Source organism: Dermacentor albipictus, unplaced genomic scaffold (assembly GCF_038994185.2).
Source record: "Dermacentor albipictus isolate Rhodes 1998 colony unplaced genomic scaffold, USDA_Dalb.pri_finalv2 scaffold_21, whole genome shotgun sequence".
Classification (NCBI taxonomy): domain Eukaryota; kingdom Metazoa; phylum Arthropoda; class Arachnida; order Ixodida; family Ixodidae; genus Dermacentor; species Dermacentor albipictus.
In genome coordinates this window covers 2,929,923-2,951,943 of record NW_027225575.1, presented here as the reverse complement: position 1 = coordinate 2,951,943, position 22,021 = coordinate 2,929,923, and the positions used below count along the sequence as shown (strand labels likewise).

General features: G+C 43.6%; 1 long non-coding RNA gene across 1 annotated transcript; it reads right to left on the bottom strand.

Moving 5' to 3' along the window:
* Nucleotides 1-1,406: 1,406 nt before the first annotated feature.
* On the bottom strand, nt 1,407-9,859 carry LOC139052271 (uncharacterized). The gene is made up of 3 exons (XR_011509809.1): nt 9,398-9,859; nt 7,779-7,915; nt 1,407-2,490 (listed from the first exon to the last, which is right to left on the bottom strand). It is a non-coding gene; the product is annotated as an uncharacterized lncRNA (long non-coding RNA).
* Nucleotides 9,860-22,021: the final 12,162 nt, after the last annotated feature.

Sequence of the window (22,021 nt, the reverse complement as noted above, 5' to 3'; positions counted from 1 at the left end):
GGAGCATTGTAACAATTCTATGACGATTCTCGATTCTATGACAATGTTTGCTTTTGTCCCGTCAAGCGCGAATATATGCTGCTACGTAATGCCCTAAGCCTTACGTGCAAATAGACGGATTACGTATAGATTTGCCGTATTCGCGACTAAAAAAAGAAAGAAAATAAGAAACTGCGCAGCCACTGCACTACACTCTAAAAATTTTAACACCCTTAAAGGTGTAAATGACTTGTCCCATGGGTGACACCCTTTTTGGGTGTATTGCTACACCTCAAGCAAATGGTGCAAATTAACACCCTACAAGAGAAGGGGTGTTAATATGACGTCACCTCGCCGATGGGTGTAAAGCTAACAACACCCTTTCTATATGGGGTGTAACAGAGACAGCACCCTTTCAATATGGGTGTAGCATGGACAACACGCTTCCAAAAGGGTGTTATCCCTACAAGTATTTTAGCGTTCACTACAGCCATGTAGTTAATGGGCAGACTAGCTGTTGTGAATGCTGCCTAGCCTTAGCTATGGTACTACCTTGTTCAGTATGAGCCAGAATCTGTGAGGCGTCGTCATATTGTGCTTCTGGTCCGTCATGTGGTAGCATAACGTGCGACCCTTTCAGGCAAACAATTGAAGGTTTCACCATTGCAGCAAGGCACACAGGCCATGCTTTTCGTAATCTTCCTCTGCAGTGATAGTACACTGCCGGTCGGATGCAGAGCGCAATAACAATGCGCGCTGCACTAAGGACACAGGATCTCCCGCACCTTGGTGCACCAGTACTTATAACCCCGTGGAAACAGCACACAGCCAAAAGCATAGTTACATGCATTTCAGAAATAATTAAAAACCTCCCCTTTTCTTGGTCAAACATTTTCGCAACACCAGCTCGACCAGGAGGGAAAGACACCACAGCTCGTTGTTGTAGCTCATATTGAATGCAATAGAGCACAAGCAATGCATGGATTGGCGACGGTAACAAGTACAGTACTACAGAAGCATATGTTTGCCTGTCAAACAGTTTTTTGCCGTTTTAAGCACACATTTTACACCTCTATTCATCAAAGTTGTCATTTATCGCCACGGGATGCTTCTACTACTACTTTGACACATGACTTAAAGGTAGCACTCAAAGCCAAAGACTAAGTGCTTCCACGTCGAATCATGTTTCAGCATTTACGAACAAAACAGCATGTGTAGCTGTCCTTGCTGTTCAATATATAAGCATGCACTATTTCCTGAAATATATGTATGCTCCATTTACTGAAAGATACCTGCTTATACCCAATAACTTAGTTTATTTTTCACCATGTGCTTGCATTGAATATTGCAAAGGCATTGTAAGTTAAGCTACTAGAACAACAATCAGCTAGTCTAAGGTTACCTAATTGAACAACATCATTGTAAAATTTGTGACGAAATGTCAGAAGTATTTATTTCATTCAAGAGAAATGGTTACATAATAATGTTTGCACATTTTAAAAGTAAAAAGGAAGATGAGTAAAACCATACCAATACAAAGACATAAGCACCGAATAATGGCACAGGCTTGCTCAATTAAATTTTAAGCAGAACAGTTTTTTTAAATAACCTCACTACTAAATATCACGTTTTCATTCGAAAAGCACTGCATCTTATTATAAAGCACAAAAATAACCGGTCACATAAGTAAGAACAAGTCTGAGTGTGTCTTTAACAAAAGGATAAAAAGTTGGGCGAGTTGGTACAGTAACATGATCTTGGATTGTAGCGCGAAGTGGCATGGACACAGACTAGAAGCAGACAGGATGAGCGCTAACTCTCAACTAAATTTTTGCAAGCTAGTCTCTTATCAAGTATACCTGTAGGCATTGCGACCATTGTGCTCCCAAGATGCATGAGGCATTAGTCATTGCAGAGTTGTAAGGACATGACAATCCTAGGATGATTATGTTCTTGAGGCTTTTTTTTCCCCACTTTCCATCTTTTGAAACGTGTATACTTTAGTCATGAATACAAAAATGCTAGAACTGGCGTGTGATAAGTTTTGCATCTTATTTCCTAGCAGCTCATTGAAACAAGCCACGATGACAAATTTAAATGCTGTTACCTCATCAGACATTCAAATTTCTTAAACACAAACAAAACCAGATAGGCATTAGAGTGAGCATCACTTAAATACATTACACTGGTTTAAAGTTATTGCGCCACTTTGTGCCAGGTAAAAACGTTAGAAACATCAAAAATGTTAAGATTCTACGGCCAACCGTGAAAACTAAATAAAAAAAATCATTAAGCTTTCTTAAACGGGTACAGGAGCTTTACAACTAGCCGTCTTGGTGATGGACACGCAGGTAGATGGGCAGCCATTCCACTGAGACGAGAATGTTGAGGGCTTCACATGGAAGTCTGTGAGACACTGCAGAGTAGTTCTTGGTCCACATGAAGGAGGTTGCTTGCATACACGTGTGGGCCACCATACTGAATGCATGGTGTTACCGGAACTTTTTCCCCCTGCATTGTGGTAAAAAAGCATGGTTAAGTTTATACGATATTTAATATGCAAAAAAAAGAGGTGAGACATGCAGACAGGACACGAGAGTAGAGAAGTGAACACGAACGTGAAAAACATGAAAAATTTCATTAAATCGTTTTATTAGATAAAATTTTTATACTATGTGTCATTCATTATGAGGGTTCATAACCGCAACACATTTAATATATAAGCAGGTAGAATTATCAGCTTGGTCAGTTTGTACAAGCTCGTTTGAGGCAAGAAATCGAGTTTCACAAACACAACCTCAACATTCTTGATTGAAAAAGGAACACTTCACATGACATGCAGTCCTGTGAGTGGAAATTGCACAGTTCAAGAAAAACAAATTAAAACTCACAGACCGATCCTGAAAAAGGAATAAGCACCTGCTACTGCAAAAAGCGAATTAATTGATAGGTTTTAGTAGCACAAGGGCATCTTTGGCCAATTAGCGCCAAGCCCATACTGCAAAAAATAAACTTAGTGCATCTTTACACAGCAAATATATAAAGATGACTAATGCCTCTCTGCACTACAGTTGCTTTGCTCTAGCGTGAAGTCATTTTAATGCATGCACACGTACATACACATGCTACACCCAAGTGTAACAGCTGCAGAATTAAAATTGGGCATCAACAAAGTCGCAACATTTAACCATTGATCCCAAGCTGTACTAGTGACTGGAGGTAGTACCAATATCGCCAATGACGAGTTGCACTCTTTCTGCCCGATGTTATGCTGCTCGTATTGTCAAAGATGAGTTACAGTCGGCATTGAGGGAAAGCTGCCTTCAAGAGCAGCTCTTATTTTTGTGTTATTTCTAACAAGAGACCAATGAAGTAATATATTTTTAGAATGAGAATGACGCCGAAAAATTGAGTACGTAAAAAATTTGGTCAAAAATAATGTATAGCGCAAAGGACAAGGACAGTGATAGACGACATACACAGCGCTGACATACAGCGCTGTGTATGTCGTCTATCACTGTCCTTGTCCTTTGCGCTGTACATTATTTTTGATCATGAATTACCAACTAGCCCAAGCAACCACCCTAGTTCAAAAAATTTGGTGCATTTTTCCGGAATTAACTTGGGGGTTAACGGCTAAAGCGGCAATCCAGACACTAGAACAAGTTTTGACATGTTTGTTACCAGTGAATGCTAGAAAATATGTTGGCATTCTGTAGTTTTGTCCAACAATGCAAAAGGGATTCTTAATAACTGATGAAATAAATGGAAAAGTATCATGAAGTATATTTCGTGAATGCAACGCAGAATCACTCAACTTCTGTTACTATATAATCTCCACTAGATTAACCTGCACTTTCTGAACTAGTTCAGGAGGTGCTGAATTTCACTCCTCATTCCACCAGTTCAACGTGGCAGCACCTGCACGTTGTGATTCGTTTTACTTAGTGCAGGCTTTGTACAGGGCGAGTTCACAGCATTCCCTGCACTTGGCCGAAAGGTAGTGCATGTTTACGCAGCAGGTGTGGTGCCGCTTCTGCACGAGTGGAAGCAGAAATCAGTTTCATACAATAATTACTAGAGGGAACTCTGACGTTAGTGTCCACAGGAGATCAAACAAGAACGGCTGTAGCAGCATGGAAATTATGGGAAGTACATGGATTTGCCTAAACTTCATCTGTTTGGCTTCAAACGGCTTTGTGACTTTGTAAACTAGTCATTCTCAACAATATACTGTGTAAAAAATAAATAAACATGAAAATCGTCCGACGACAGGATTCAGACACAGGAACTCTAGAACAGAAGTCTGATATTGAAACCATTAAGCCACAGAGGCATGTATCGACAAGCGAGTGCAACGCCCTGATGAATTTATCGCGCGCATACCAGTGCCTTGAGACGCTTGGCGCCCTTCGATTTGGCTACCTGGACAAGCTCAATCGTTGCAATTAATAGCAATTGTGCGTGTTGGCGCCGTCTTCTGCACTTCGAAGAGTATAGACTGCGCTGAAATTTACAATAAGATTTATATAGCGTATAATATACGAAGCCACAAGAACGTCTGAATTCACAAGCACGATTATCCGACAAATCTATGTGCTTCCCATCATTCCCATGGTGGTACGACTGCAGCGCCGGAGTTCCCTCTAGTAATTACTGTAAGAAACTCTATGGCAGAAATAACCGAAGTGCCTCGCATTTTGTTCTGGAGTAATAAACTAAGTTTTGCTGGTCCCATAAATCTTACTGGTCATTAATTCCAAGTTTTAGTGCAGTCACATGTCTAGTAACCAATTGTGGTATTTTGCATAAACATTGCAAAGCCAACTGTGGTGAATGTTCACCCTGGTAAATTGTTTATGATGGAGTAGCATAGACTACTGAAGCAATCTCTGGAAGGCAAGTCAAGTAATTTTCTTATTAGCAGCCTCTAAACAGCATTCGAGCTTATGACACATGCACCTCAGATATGCAAATATTTCCTTGACTCAGCAAGAAGCGATGCTTCATGTTCCACGAGGCTACCTCTATCAAAGCAGTATTGGTGCTCTCTAAAAACAATGCCAATGCATATTATCCAAATATTTTTCAGGGGCAACAGTTATGCCTGAAATCATGCTAGATTAGTTTTTTTAAACACATGCTCAGACCATGTTAGAAGTGCTTCTTAAAATCCTCCTATTTATTAGACTAGTCATATATCTGTACACAAAGGCTACTAATTAGGTCCCATGCTATATCATCTTAACAAAAACTTCACTTAGTAATACACATGCTATGATAAGATTTGAGACCACATTGAGATACTGAACAAGGTGAATTCATTATTTTTAAAATGAAGCTCCTGTTCTTCCAAAGGAGAAGAAAGGATACTGAGGGTCAAAATTTTTCTGAATCACAGCTGGAAGATGCCAGGGAAGGCACGTGGAAACTTATTTGTAATTTTCTATTTAAATGTAGAAATGATAAAGGGAAATGAAAATGGTAAAAAAAAAACAACCAGGCATGGGGGGAGAACGAACCTACAGCCTTTGCATTAGGCATGCGATGCACTAACCACTGTGCCACCGAGGCAGCATTCAACCGTCCACAATGGCCCCTAAGATTGTCGACGCTCGAACACGGCAGTAGTACCACAGTGGTTAGTATATCACATGTGTAATGTGAAGGTTATGGGTCCGTTCTCCACCCACAGGTGGATATCTTTTAATCTACTTTCACTTACCCAGAATTTATCATTTCTATACTTCATATAAAAAAACTTAACACATGTTCCTGTATGCTTTCCTTGGCCTCATTATCTGCTGGCTTCTTCCAGTTCTGTTACTTCCAACACTTATACATATTCTAATCTGGTAAGTAAACAGTTCTGCATGATGCTGGAATACAATATAAACATTATTGCATGGCAGTGTTATGTAGATTGCCTTACATTGCCCAGGCAAGGTGTATTTATGTCAATCTGAAAAAAAAAAACCATTTCCACTCTAGGCAGAAATGCTGTGTACTGCTGTGTGCAACAGGGTTTAACGAAAACAACTTGTTCAGAAATAAAGCCACCAAACAACGAGGAAACATGAAAACTAGATGAAAATTTGTGCAGTTGCATGTTAAAAATTTAGCACAGCAACAGATAAAGACATAATGAAGGAAGCGCGAGGATGGCTTATTTTGGACACACGAGGCAATATACTTGAAAGATGCATATGAGCTTACACGTGGAGAAATATTGTTTATGTAGTAGCTAAACTACGAACAGGCCTAGAACACACTGATACAAGGTGTCGAGCATGTCAATCTTATCACGCCCTTAAGTCAAAGAAACATGGCTGTTTCTCATGATTCGCTACACATGGCTGGCTTACACAACTTAGCCACTTCTATATATGCCTTGTAATTACCAGGTGGTCTGTATAACACATGCAAGCTTTAAATATGTACAACTGCAACGTAGCTGGACAGCACCAAGGTAATGTCGTTTGCCATCGTTTTGAGGAAGTGAAACCAATTCTTGCATTTTTCGTAATTAGGTAATTAGTTAACGATTACTTAACTGCTCAAATATTATATTCAAAGCAAAAGTGTCAGTGCGAAAATTGTAGAGCACCCTGAAAAATTCCCAATCCAGCTTTCTACTGCTCAATAGGTGCAACAAATGTTTCTTTCAAGCTTGAAAGAAGCCAGTGAACACATGCAAGTGCCGTGCAACTAACCGCTCGTGCACCTGAACACCATTTGGCTCCTCCTTTCATGCTTGAAAAAAAACTTTTTGAAAAGAATATTTTAGAAATTGATTAATTATTGACTATGTTTTAGGCAAAATGCATGAAATAGTGTGACTGCCACCTCCATTTTCGGCGACATGAATTGACTCCATTTTCATGTCCAAATCCAGCTATACATGGTGCGTGTTTTGAGCTGGCTCTGTAATTTAGGCTGGTTTTGACTAATTGAAGCTTCGCACTTTAATAATGGAGTCAGGTTAAAAAGAAATTGGTACATAAACAGTCGCTGTCAGTACTCCATACTCCTTTAACTTAGTGCAAAGTGCTTGTGAGCCAAGAAGTTGGTAGTTCTAAGCAGTATTTCTCATTTTGACCTAGTGTTATAGCCCACTTACTATGATGCCATGCTGCTCAGTCATGCTGGTCCCAGCTTCAATCTAGGCCATGACAGCTGCCCTCCAATGAGGCTAAAATGCAATAACGCTTATGCACTTATGTTCAGGTGTACATTAAAGAAGGCCAGGTTCCCAAAACTTCAGGCTGTGACTTTGGTATGTAAAAGCCCATAATTTAATTTTAATATCTAAAGGTGCTTTATTAGGAGCAGGGGCATCATTTTGAGCTTTTACTGCGATGCCATGGCACCAAGAAGCTCTAAGTAAATAAAACAATTTCATAGACAATGTACATATCTTGCAAACATTTACAAACACTTCTCTGCATGCACCTCTGTTGCTGTTATATTTAGATCCGTATGCCAAGGCGGGTTATGATGTTAGAACTTGTTTCAAACTTGTTTTTTTACCGCTTTAAAGTTGTTGGTTACCTTGCATCTCATTGTGTGTCGAACGCACATTTCAGTGCATCAATTTCTTCAGAAAGTGAACTCCTCTTTATTTATTTTTGCATGAAAAAGGGTTCAGAAGAACTGCTTTCTGAAGGTCTGTATAAGAACAAAAAACAATTCTATGTAGGCTGCACAAAGAGAAAGGATTGGTTTGTAAATATGTTATTTAGTTCTTAAAAAAAGAGGCAGCTGTCAGTATTCTGTTCCAAAGTAAAAATTGGCCCTACCTGGCTCTGCTTCAGTTTCCGATGTTGATGGTCCATTCGGGGGCACTCAACTGATAGGCTGCACTTTGGCGATGTCGGGTGTGCTGTCACCAGGCCCAAGGTCGATCGACAGCCTCACCAAAAGTCGAGTCCAAAAGCTATAAAAGAAATATCTCATCATTTTGCTATCAGTTTTGTCATCTTGCGTGTTTCACACACGGCCGTCAGTGGAATATTTCGTCACTTGGATACTGAAAGAAATTCAAGCATTTTCTGGCAGCCAAGCTGATGATGATGATGTGTGGTGTTTCATGGCGCAAGGGCCACGTTTGGCCAAAGAGGGCCATGACAAGTGGTAATGTTGACGATGTATTATAGAAGATGTAACTTGGCTGTAAACTGGCCTAAAAATTGTCGCTGTAAAGTGCGTAAAATCTACGTGCTATAAAATTATGGCGATGACTAATGACAAATAGTATGAACATTAAAATCCATCGTGGAAGAATGATGCAAAATAGAAAATATATAGGATGGTAAAATTACTTGGAGCACTGCTGCCTCGCCAGAGCCCTTGAAACACAAGGGCCTAGAGGCATTTGCTATACGAAAGAGCTATCACAGCAGCATCCTCTGAAGAGAGGACGGCAGCCAAGCTGAATACACAGTAAATGGAGAACATTAAAGAGCAAATGCAGTTGTCACATTAGATTGATCAAGTACAGCAGAAATGGAAAATAAATCAGTGATACTCTGTTGGCTTTGAATGCAAGAAACGCAAAAACAGGAACTTGCAGCCACGCCACATTGAATTTCCCGCGTTTGCTACACCTCACAAGTTTGGCATCGTCCGGTACTCGGGGATAGTAACCGCTTAAAATCAAGATGAATGAGCGTCGGCATAAATTAACAGGATACTTAACCAGGCAATATTGGCGCATAAAACAACTCACGTAGCGAAGCTACTGTCAATTACCCGATGACGCATCTGCGGGCGAATTCAAAAAGGAAAGAGTTTCACTTGTTTCACGCCTACTAAGCTAAGACAGAATTCGAGTTTCTTACTAAACTATACTGGATATTTACGCTCCGAATAAAACGCTGGAAATTTTGTTACGTCACACTGCATACGTATGAAAGTGAGGAAATTGCTTTTGTTGTATTCTGCCCAGACGGCATGCAGCAGCTACCTCTCATGCAACAAAAGCATGAAAGTGGTACTCGTGACACCGAAAACAAGCATATACAGCGCCAACGTTACGCCCCTTGGAGTTGGAACTAAGCACGATAAAGCCAGTTAGTTTTCTAGCTTTCATAACGCCATGAACACGACCAAACATCGAGCGAAACAACTCTCTGCTCTCGAAAATTATTACCGCTTCCATTTATATACTTATCGCTGCCACAAGCAAAAGTCAATGGGCTAGCTGTCCACAAGCCGCAGATTAGACTGACAGCAACATATTACGGTAACGTAAAACAATTTCCACGCTAACTTAGCAGCCGCGGTGTGCTCTAAATGCCAAAGTTCTCGTTTGCCGCTCGAAATTCACACCATGATGACGGGCACTGCATCTTTCACATGAAATATTGCACGCTTTGCGCCGGAGCTCAATAGGAGGGCGAAACGCATTTGCACGTACCTGAAATCCGCATGCCGGAAAGCCGTTGACGCTTCCGAGAACAGGGCGCACAGCCATACACCCGTACGGCGGCTTGACTTGGACGTGAGGCACTTCTACCAAACATTTCACATGCGACATGCTTCACACCGATTGCGCGAACACCAAAAAATGACGCAGGCCGCATTGCGACGCCGAGCAGACGTGCATCCACCGATGAGCTGCGTGCGAAGATTGCAGAGAACAAAGCCATACAAAACGTTAGGCGCGAGAAGATGGCGGCTCTCGTTGCGAAGACGAAGCGAACGAAGCAATGACGCGCGAATGAATGTTGCCAACTGTTGGTTCCGCGTTATGCCGGCGGTGGTGGCTTTAGTGGCGTGTGTTGCGGCTGTCTAATTTTTTATTTCTTTTTCCCAAACAGTATAATTAAGATCAGTTATTTGTTTGAATTTTTAACTGTGTCATTTGGCATTATCTTTGTCTTTTTATGCTATTAAGCGGCCAATTAGGGCCTCCCAGGTTCGCGCGCGCCAGCTGCGCGCGCAAATCTCAGAGGCCATAAGACAACTCATTAGGAGATGCCGTTCTTGTCGTTAACGTTTCATCATCGTTTCTTCAACTGAGATAGGTAGTGTCCCTTTTCCCGGGGTTGGGAGGGGGCGATCAAGACGGCATCGCTCCGCGGGGCGCCGAGGAGTGGGTTGGTGTTGGTTCTTATCGCGAAATTCGCGAACCCTGCGATTTTTTTTATAACGTAAGCATTTCTATACTTCTCCAACAAGAAAAAACATCCGTCCGTCAGTCCGTACCACACGATACGTTTCAAAATAGAACCCGCAACAGCGAGTGAATTCACCTTCGTGCTAGCTCTCGCTTCAACGCGACCGAAGCGGCGAGAACACTGCGCTCACGAAGCTCTCAGGTCATGCCGCACTGTGCGCTTTTCGCAGAACACTTTCAAGATAGGTGTACGCGCGTCTGTTTTCAAAGCGAAGTAAACGGTGCGAACACAGCGCGGGAAGGTTTCAGCAGTGGGCACACTCTGTCCACAATGCAGTTCGCTTTCAAGATACGGTTCGCGCGGCCGTGCCACAAGCAGCCGCCGCCGGAGAACGGTTGATAATGGTTCGACGCGGATGAGGAGGGCTAAAGAGCGATAACAGCTCAAAACGAACGGAACGTCACCAGCGCGCCTGGCCCCGCCACCTGCAGTACTTTGCTTGCGCCGCCGACCAGAGCAGCTCGTGTCGCCGCAGCGCTGTCGCTTATACTTGTCGGCTCAAGTCTCATAACATTGATAACGACGTGGACTGCGTGTAGATGAGGAAGAGTCACAATGCTTACGCACACTTAGACAAATCCGAGAGGAGTTCCGGTGTGATTTTTTTTTTTACCGGAAATGTACAGTCAGCGGTGGGACCCAGAGTTGACAATGCCTGTAAGAGGGGTGCCAAGCTTTTTTTTTTTTGTGAGAGTCTTGCCCAGCTCCCAAAGATCTGCTCAAGCTAAGACTTGCTGATGGCTGTATGTTTTTTTTTTATTGTCGCATGCCCTCGAACCGCCACAGATCCTACAGTGTAATGGCATTAGGGCAGTATTCACGTGCAAAGGGAAATGCAGCCGGTAATTGGGCTGCCTAAGGTTTGCGGCCCGGCGGCAGCTGCCCTCCCGTCCCCCGTTTCCGTTGACAAGTTACAGGGAGGGGTCTAGAGCAATCTTACACCCTCTCCCGACAGTGGCGTAACCAGAAAATTTTTTCGTGTGAGGGGGGGGAGTCCGAATTGGCCGTGGGGGGGAAGGAGCGGGGCCATTGCCATAGCAGCAAAAATTTTACTGCTAGTGAGCGTTACAAGTGCCCGGCGTGCCCCACTTGGCTACGCCGCTACTAGCCCCCCTCCCTCACCCCGCGCAATCGACGCAAATCGAGCTATCAGAACGTGCATGACACGCATGCATGACATAACATGAATGACATGCCGCGAAGCTAGCATGGATGTCGTCACGTCGTCATCATCATCAGCTTATTCTGACGTCCATCGCAGGACGAAAGCTTCTCCAGCGATCTCCAATACCCCTGTCTTGTGCTAACTGGTTCCACGTGTTTTCAAGTTTCCCGATTCCATCACGTCCACATTATTCTCTGCCGTCCTCGACTGTGCTTCCCTTCCCTTAGCACCCATTCTGCAACTCCAATAGACCAGCAGTTCTCTCCCTTACGCATTGCAATGTCTGCCCAGCACGACTTCTTCCTCATGATGTCAACCAGAATATCAGCTATCCCCGTTCGCTCTCTAATCCACATCGCTGTCTTCCAGTCTATTATCATCATGCCTAATAATTTTCATTGCATCGCTCGTTGCGCGGTCCTCAACGTCTTCCAAAGCTTCTTTGGTAACTTCCAAGTTTCGGCCCCATACGTTACTAACGGTAGAAAGCAATGGTTAGCAGTAAGCTCCCCGGTCATGATTTAGTAATGCCTGCCGTAAGCTCTCCAGCTAATATTTTATTTTTGTTAATTTCCTTGATCAGAGGCCCCTGCGAGTAATTAACCTCAATAAACGTATTTCTGCGCAGGTCCTAGAGGCTGACTGCCGACCATGACATTCGTTCTCTTGCCAGGCTGCGGAACATTACTTTTCTCTTCTGCATACTAACTCTCAATCAGACTTACTTTCTTCGGCAAGTTCCTCAAACGTTTGTTGCAAATAGTCTGCAGCGTTGCTGAGTATGCCAATGTCATCTACAAACCGTAAGTTGGTGAGCTATTTACCGTTAGCCCTCACTCCTAACCATTCCCAGTCTAACTGGTTGCACACCTTTAAGCATTGAGTGATAGCATTGTAAATATTTTGCTATTGATCATATGAAGCCTTTTGCAGATATCTGGCTATGCAAAGTCTGCGCGTTAGTGTCATCCGTTCCATATCAACATTCGTGGGAAACTTCGTTTTTGACCACTGTTCGGAGCCAGTGCGCTGCTGCCTAGGTGCCCCGATCTAATCATTCCAGCTACCTGATTCAAGCGCAGGTAGCGCGCGTTTCATGTACAGCCAATATCAACGCCTTAACTGGCAATGTTCATTTATCATATACTGTAAGCTTGTTCACTTACTCCCTTATAATTAGGGTGTAAATTAGAAAGACTGGGGGTGTTCCAAGGGTGTTTTCTTGTTGAACGCCCTTTTGCGCTGAAAAGGGGTGTTTCAAAGGTGTTTACAAGGGGTGAAAAGATGAATACACCCGCATTACACCCATAAGGGTGTGAAAATTTTAAGAGTGTAGAGCGGACAATACACCGCCTTTATCTGTAGGCTCTTCATTGCCCCACTTTCCTCCTTGGTTTTCGGGCGTGAAATCTTATACCAAGGTTCAATTCCGGCCTGTGTGCCATATGTCGCGATTTTTTTTATTTCACTTTGTGAGAATACTTAATTGGCCTTCAAAACGCAATTCGGCCTGCTCAGGTTGGTTACCAGAGATCGCTGGCGTAACTGTCACAGTGAACCTCAACGTGCAAGCAGCCATACGTGAAAATATTCCATAGTTAACTTTTTCATTGTTCCCTTTCGGTTACTTGTTGAAATTGTGCAGTCATCCACGCTCAACGGTAATACTAATGTTTGCAGCAGTTACGATATAAGGGTAACGAAAATGTGTCACGAAGTATATTGACGCTCCTGTTAACTTTCACGGGAGCCTCCATGGAAGAGTTCGGAACGATAATATCTGAAATGCCGATATGAATATTTAGCATAATTTGGGGAGAAAAAACTCGAAAGTGATTCTACTCTAACGAATTCTACTAGACAGACATGACTTCGCTACGTGTCAGTATTAATTTCACAAACTTACAATGACAAAAACTGAAAAGCTTCATTGGTGGATTTGCCTTGTGAGCTACATGGCAACTTAAATTTGTCGTGCAAATTGCAAGCAATGCCTGCCTCTTCATAAATAATCCACCTGAAAAGACAGCATTGCATTATTTTACACAGCCGACCTCTAAAGACGCGCTTCAATTAAATAAAGGAATTTGGCAGATTCACCTGTAAAACTGACATCCATTAGACAGCTTTAGAATAGTGTTTGTCGCCCTACGTACGTTAAACGCAATTACCTATGTGGGACGCTACGGTGCGCGTCCTTTCAAGACATTTTGTTTACCTTAGCGGAACGCAAACGTTGCAGCTCGGCGTCCTGGTTATGTAATTTGTCTAGGGATCAAATACACGAAGAACTGCATTGTCATTGCCAAATATGCCGCAAACGAATTTGAACGCTACACACTGTGAAGACAAGTAAAATATCTATTTTGTCATGAAAGAATATACATCGTATGTCCCAAACATTGTACCCGAAATAACTGATGTTAATGCCTCCACGTTTTTGTCTATATAATAAGTAAAGAAAATATCACACCAGCTTTAGAACTACACCACTTCGAAACCAGCCAATCAGTGGGTGCCGCTGATATGAAAAATGTAGAGGCCATCAAATGGACAAGTTGAGCGCAAATATTTCAATGGAACTTTGTCATTCAAGAAGCTTGCTTGCATTTTTTGAACAAATGCAAAGGCCCGGGGAAAATATCAATGACGCTGTTCTTGGTTCCAATGTATTTCCCAGGAGCAGCTTTCACCGGTCGTGTATTGTAAGTAATTGCACCGAAATTATAGTCGGAACAGAGAGCACATATAAAAAGCTGGAGTTCTGCAAGATATACCAGGGCGAGTCAAATGAAAGTGAGCGGATGCGAATATAGGACAAATGGTGTGCTTCATTTAAAAGTAGCCTCCATGACTATTTAGGCATTTGTTCCACAGACTAACCAGTCGCGTGTCTGATGTCTCATAGAACTCCTTGAGTTGCTGCTTCAAAAAGTCTATAACTCACTGTTTCACGTCATCGTGAGACACTTACCTTGTTCCTTTGAGCTGTATTTTTCAATTGCCCCAAAATTTGGAAGTCGCAAGGCGACAGGTCTGGGCTGTATGGCGGACGTTGCAGCGTTTGGCACCTGAACTTTGCCAGTTTTGTGTTAACCACATCGGTGACACGGGGACTGGCATTACCATGGATCAAGATGGCCGCATCCGCCAAATTTCCAAGTCGTTTGTTCTTGATTTGGTCACGCAGCTTATCCGGTATTTCACAATGTCGGAAACGATTGATAGTTTCTCTACGTTTAGCAAATTCGATCAGTAATGAACCTTGACGCTCGTAAACAAAGCCAACAACAAATTTCCGGCGAAAATGAGTGCCTTTGCTTTCTTTGAAGTGTTGAATTAGAATGTTTCCACTATAAGCTTTGCTGTCGTGTTTCAGGCTCGTAGTAGTGGCATCATGATTCGTCCGCAGTAACAATTGCAGACAAGAAGTCGTCACCCTCATTGTGATACTCGATCAGATGAGTCAAGGCAGCGCCGAACCTCTCCGTCTTCTGGAAGTGGTTCAAAATCTTGGGCATTCATTGTGCACACAAGAGCCGATAACCGAGATTTTCATGAATTATGGTGTGAACCGAACCGTGGCTGATGTTTGCCCACTCTGCCAGTTCATCGATGCTTATCCTCGGTTCTTGTCTAATCAGCTCATCAATCTTTGCAATTGTGTTGAATGTGATTGCGCGGTGGCTTTGGCCCGGTCTTGGGTCGTATTTGCAACTTTCGCGTCCTTCTTTGGACATATTGCTCCAATGCTTCCCAGTGCCCAATGAAATCCAATATTCAACGTACACGGCAGCCAAACGGTGACTAATTTCTTTTTGGGAAACACCTTCAGCTGTCAAATACCTCACTACACCCCGCTGTTCAACTTTTGGAGCGTCCATTATGTCACACAACCATGTTCAACGTAGTGTATGAGAGCATTGGGGGAACATTTATCCTCACACCTGTACGTCACTTTTGAAAATAAGAGATGCCTGTGTGCGACGCGCATGCCTCGGCGATAATGAACCGAACCATTATTGCGCGGGATGGGTAGGCTCACTTTCGTTTGACTCGCTCTCGTACATTAGAAATGCGAAGATTCAGCTTGATAAAGGGCACAATAGTGTCACTGGAAACAAAGTTGACAGCAGGTATACAAAAAAACCTCGCTACAAGGTATTTAAATAATCATAAAAGTATCCAATAATTCTACGTATCTAAGAAAACGTCGCGGTGTATAATGCGTCAAAGAAGGGAAATAAACCTGTTGCGCAATCGCAGATTCACAGAATCCTAAGGCCCCACCTACCTCTGCTCCGCCTGATGGTTCGCGGTGCATGACAGCACATGTTTTGGTCCACAGTGCATGACAGCACGAAAAAATTTCAGGGAGGGGGGGCCTGAAGCCTCATAAGCCCCCCCCCCTCCCTTTTGGCTACGTCCATATTTTCTTAGTGAAAGAAATAAAGCAGTTTCGAAGATACCAGTTGACGGTGGCATGGTTACAAATTATGACGATATAGCAAATCATTTTAACGCCTATTTTCATAGCGTGTTTTCAGTATCCGGACCATGTACGCCTACCGAAACCTAATTTCAACCATGCGAAGTCAATTTTATTTCATATCCTGGTTTGGTTTCTATGCTTTTAAACTTAAACCCGAAAAAATTTTGCGGTACTGACGATCTTCCAAACGTGTTTCTTCGACGATATGGCGAATGCGTTACCAATTTCCTTTTTATTATTTTTAATAGTTCCTCGTCAACAGCAACCTTGCCGCGTGACTGGAAGACGGCCTGAGTAATCGTTGTCTTCAAGATAGGCAGCAGATCCTTACTATCTAGTTACAGACCGATATCTCTAACGTCCTCATGTTGTAAACTTATAGATCATATTAGAGCCACTGAGATTATAGAAATCTTTGACAAAACCTCTATATTAACAAGTTCTCAGATCAGTTTTAGAAAGAAGTTTTCGACCGTGACGCAACTCGTCGTTACAAGGTCTTCAAAATAATATTCAGATACAGAATTTTTTTAATTTCTCTAAGGCCTTTGATAATTTCCTCATGAGAAAATAATCTAGAAACTCAACAACATTGGTCTTCCGAAGGTGTTGGTCGCTTGGGTGGCTGAATATTTGAGAAATTGGGTGCAGTTTTTCACAATCGAGGAACTAAATTCGCGCCTTCTACGAGTCAGGTCGGGTGCGCCCCAAGACAGTGTGCTGGGGCCCTTGCTAATTTTGTGCTATATAAATAATATCTTGGATATAATTGATCCAACTAATCAGATTCGATTGTTCGCAGATGACTGTATATTATTCCGTGAAGTTTGCAGCATACATGATCAACTAGAACTAAACGAAAATATAGATAACATATACCAATGGTGCAACCAGAGGGGCATGGTCATAAATGCACAAAAAAACTGTTTCCTTTCCTATAACTAAAAAAAATTCCCTTTTCAGTATGCTTACTCTCTAGGTTCATCTATAGTTAATCATGTCGATAGCTACAAATATTTAGGTGTAACGTTCTGTACTAACCTCTCTTGGAATTCACACGTTGATAACATTTGTTCTTCTTTCAGAAAGTTGTATTTTTAAGACAAAAGCCTCGTAATTCACCACCAAATGTAAAACGTCTATGCTATCAATCATACATCAGACCAAAGCTAGAGTATGCAAGCATAGTATGGGACCCTTACACAAAGCGTACCGTTGATAAATTCGAAAGAATGCAAAGAAAGACTGTTAGATTTACTTTTTCTAAATTTCGTCGTGTGGACACTCCGTCGGAACTAATGACAGTCAATAACATACACCCACTTCAGTACCGAAGAAGGCAATTTCGCTTGGACTTTCTGAATTCTCTCCTTCACCAGAAATTCACTATTAACCCTTCATTGTATTTACCCCCCTATCAACAAGACATACACGACATCAACAACCAAGATCTTTAAAGCCATATTTCGCAAAAGCAGATGGTTATAAATTTTCATTTTTCCCGCACACAGCGTCTCAATGGAATTCTTTACCAGAGCTCGATCGTCTTGCCATCATGTAGCATTGTATACATTTAGCCATTGTGTTCATTTTTGCTATATTTTTGTCTCTGGATATCAAACACATGTATGTGCACCCTTATACGCAATGCGATTTGTTTAAAAAAATGCCTCTCCTGCTTCGACCACTCTAGCTGGTCTGCAGTACGCATAAATAAATAAAATATCGGCCATAAGGGCGCGTAGAATATGTATTGCTACCAGCTAATGCTCTTTCCTCGGTTCACTATACCATAAAATGACGTACACTTGAATTAACTCTTACAAAATTATACACTAAGTAAATCGAACCGGAGATCACACTGTGTGTTATGCATAAAAGTCATGATTTTATTTGCGTGAAGGCTGACTAATAAAAATGATAAAACAAGATAGCCATACAACACTTATGATTTTCAAGCACAGGTGAAGAGAAAAAATTGCAAAATGAATTGCTCGTCTTCAACAAACTGCAGCATTAAAATAATCAAGAAACCTGAGCAACACCTCCATGCATTCAACACTACCACTTCACAGTCTGCGGGAGCCTCAAACACGAAGCTTGTCTCCTGCAGGCTTAGACAGCAGGTCCTCTTGCGAAGCGGTGTTAAAGGCGGTTCCAACGGCGTTCATTAGCCGCCTCTATGTTGACGGTCTGTTGCAGGCATATCATCTGTCCCATTGATTCTAGCGGGTACAACGCCCACAGGACGTCGATGGTTCTCCGGCTGCCCGTGCGTCCCTGGGACATGTCCCGCCAACAGTCACTTCTCTGCCCGACGTCACCGCTACTACCAGGCGCACCGGGTTCTCCAACTGCCACGTCATGAACGAATCATACTGACTGCGCCGCCTGTCGGACAAAAACGTCATGCAATAACCGTTGAATGCGCCGGCTGCGAAAAGCACGATGATTTTCAAGACAACACCGCTCCAATCAAGCGCTTCAAACGCTCTCCTAAGGCAGATGAAGGAGAATAAGGCGGCTGATGTCATCATAGCGAGGTAGAACAGGTCGATCAGCAGCGCTCGTCGCAGCCGCCCGTCGCTCTGCCAAACATAGTGGAAGAATCGGCGCACGCTCCCGGGTTGGGCCGCCAACGGGAAATGCTCACCGCAGAGCTCGCAGATGTCGACGTTCCGCTGGTTCAGCCAGTACTCCAGGCAGGACACATGCACGAAGGCCATGGTGCCAGTGCAGCTGCAGGGGGACACGAGTGGATCCTCCCGGTCGCCTTCATGGCAGATCCGGCACATGGGTCCACCGTTCACGGCCCCGTTTAGGTCACCACTTGGCTGATCGGGAGAGACGCAGTCCCGCGCCGAGGCATCCTTGGAGTCGCTCATAACATCAAGACTTTTCAGCAACGGCTGTTGCACGTCCTTGGAGAGTGCGGCGACGTTCGTTAGCCCTGCGTGCTCTTCGCCCTCCAGGCTAGAGCCCACGTATGGTGGCGAGGGGGTGACTACACCTGATTGAGAAGGCTCACAGTAAGAGCACGGGATGTGGCGAGCACCATCAGCCTCAGGGTATTGCGAAGAGGACGGCAAAGACGACGGAACGGGGCAGCTCTTCTTTTCGGGTGATGAATCCTGATCGTCGCGGTGGCATCGATTTCGCAGCGTTCGTGCGTTAACTTGACGAAAACACAAGTGATGGTCGCGCTTACTAGATTCCGCGCGTGTTTTCTTGTTCGAGTTCGTGTACTGCTCACTGGTCATTGTGCTGTTCTTCTGCCACTTCTGCTCGCAAAAGATACGAATGCCTGCACAAAGCGGCTTCAGTGCTATTTCTACCGGTCTCTTCCTTTGTACTCGGCTGTGCAATGTCATCCACTTGTGAATATGTCTGTGGAAACTTGTGTCACCTTCTCGCCTTCCATGAACAAACAATAGCGCTACATATAAAATGCACAGTAATGGCACGGTCAGTGACACGCAGTGTTACATTGTGCGCAGTGTTTATGCACATCGAGTGCCCCTCGCTATCAACGAAAGAGAGGCTAATTTAGTATTTGGCCCGGAAAGACCGTATCAGCCCTTTAAAGAGACCCTGGCCATCTCATGATAAAGGAGGTCTTGCGCTGCAGGGAACTATTCGCCATTCGCAAAAGGCGTTGCTGCCATATCAGTGCCCACTTCAAAAGCACCGTCTTGCGCCGTGTTTCTGTCAGGTGGTAAACAGAAAATATTCTAATTAGCAACGCACGCATGGATGTTGCAGCACTGTATTATGCGCAGACGCCTGACAAAACAGCAACTGCAGGACCGATATGTCTATGAGTCTACACGTTAGCATTTAACCCGAGTAGAAAACCAGAAAAACGGTATCACCCCTGTGAAGCCACAATGGTCCCACACCAGGTTTGATCCTTGCAAACAAGCAACTGTGGTACGTAGCTTCTGCGGTAACTATTGTGTCTGCAAAATATTACACCGATGTAGCCACAAAGGGCTACATGAGTGTTAGGGGCCACTCCGATAACAACTGGAGATGACGTCACACGTGTGACGTCACACTGTCAGAGCCCGAATGGCCAGCACCGGTGCGAAAACTCCGGCGTTCCCGCGAAATGCAGTGAGGAAAACAGGCTCTGGAATATTGCAAGAAGGAAGACAAGAAAGAAAAGGACGAGTTGCGTAAAAACACGATCTCCGACAACAAGAGTACTATTAGCTTAATAGAACAAAAGACGTTGCTGTTTCTACAGGGCAGCCTTGCTGACGATTATCTTCTGCTCTCCTAAAAAAATTAGTATTTTTGTGGTTGGTGTCCGTGTTGATTACACAATTATGTCATGATGATTCCTGACTGGAACAGCGTTCGCGAAACCATGATGATGTGTGGTTTTTTATGGCGCAAGGGCCAGGTTTGCCCAAAGAGCGAAGCCATCAATTTCTAGAAAAAATGCTGGGTTGGTCCAAAACACATGTGTCAGTGTACGTGAAACGAAGTTTTAGGTACGCGGTTAATAAAGGCTATACAATCATGCAATGATTGTGCAACAACAAGGCTACACAGCAACTTAAAACGGTGTTTATTGTCGTCCTGTTTATTGTTGTAGATTTTTTTTCAACAGAAATGCCACATCTTTAAAATCACGAACCATATATATTTGTGCCTGAGAAGGAGCAAGTGCTTACACTCGAACAAGTGGACCCTACGCATGGCAATAATGGATTGACGACGAAGTAATGACGATGGCGGAATGACGAGGACACCGTGAGGGTGACGGCGTGACGATGGTGAAACCATCACGACTGCATGACGCCCAATGTATGACCACAATGCAATGACGACGATGGAAAGAGACGATGGTTTAGAGAAAATGCCATGACGTCACTGGAATGACGACAATGGTATGACAACCACGGCGTGATGACGACGACATCACAGCAATGGCATTACGATTCTCGAACGATGCCGACGGTATGAGAACCACCGTGACACAATGGCATGTTGAACATTGGATGACATCCATGCAGCGAACACGATAGCATTGCAACGACGGTGTGACACAATGTCGTGATGTCGACAGAATGGCAATAAGGGTACGCCAGGAACACCTCGCCGTATTGTTTTCAAAACGAAATAATTCTTCATCCCAACTTATGAACATTTGTTCTCGTTCTCAAGGGTGCACTTTTAAACATGAAGTCTTTCTTATGGGTAGTCTTTTCATGTGGGGTATGTTTCTAGCCTCTTTCGTGGGCCGAATCCGGTGATAGTCCAGCCTACAAAATGTCGGCCAATATAGGCTACTGGGTTTGTGACCCAGGCACATACAAGAAGAGCTGTTTGCAAATCCAACTTGGAATGCACGCAGTCTACAGAAGCAACTTGCAGTAAAGAAAAAGAGCAGGGGTACTGCTGGATGCGAAGTCATGGCCGAGTTTGCAGACACTTTCATAAGTTATTCACATAGCGGCTAAAGCTGTCATAGCAGCGTCTACAAGCACAAAAAGGAACTCTTCACCGTAAAATTATTCATAATAATACCACAAAACACACACATAAGAAGAAGCAGTTGCGGCTGGGAGGTAAATATACAGGATATTAGAAGGGCGATGGTTTAGAAATCCATTGGCTTCTTCCCACACAGGCTGAAATAGTGTCCACGGCGTGAGTAATTTTTTTGCCAACCTGAGTGGGACCTTGGGCATTTTTGTAGAGGAAGCAAATGCGCGTAGAAAATTTAGTTAACGCATGTTCTACGTGATTTCACGTAAAGTTAAAAGGTGGTCACATGCCCGACCACCACGTGCCTAGGGAATACAACAACAGCAACCTTGTTATATAAGGCGTCGCTGCCTACCGCAGAGCCATGAGAAGGCGCGCGCTTGGAGCCGCCCAAGGGAGAGGAAAAAGAAGATAGAATAAATGCAGAGGATGAGTAATGTCTCCATTCCTGTCGTACTGATTTAATATGCACGATATAACATAATTGGCGACGAGGATTTAACAACCCATGTGCTACCGGCTTGCCCTTCATCTGTGCCGTCGATTGCTGCATATCATCCTCTACGATGAGTATTTCGGGGCTACAACCGCCACCCCCGTTCCTGTCATCACCTGGAGACCCAGTCATCCCATGGGAGCAATGGATTCAAGCGTTCAGGAACTACATGGTGGCGTCGGGCGCCTCCGACCTACCTGCCATGCGTC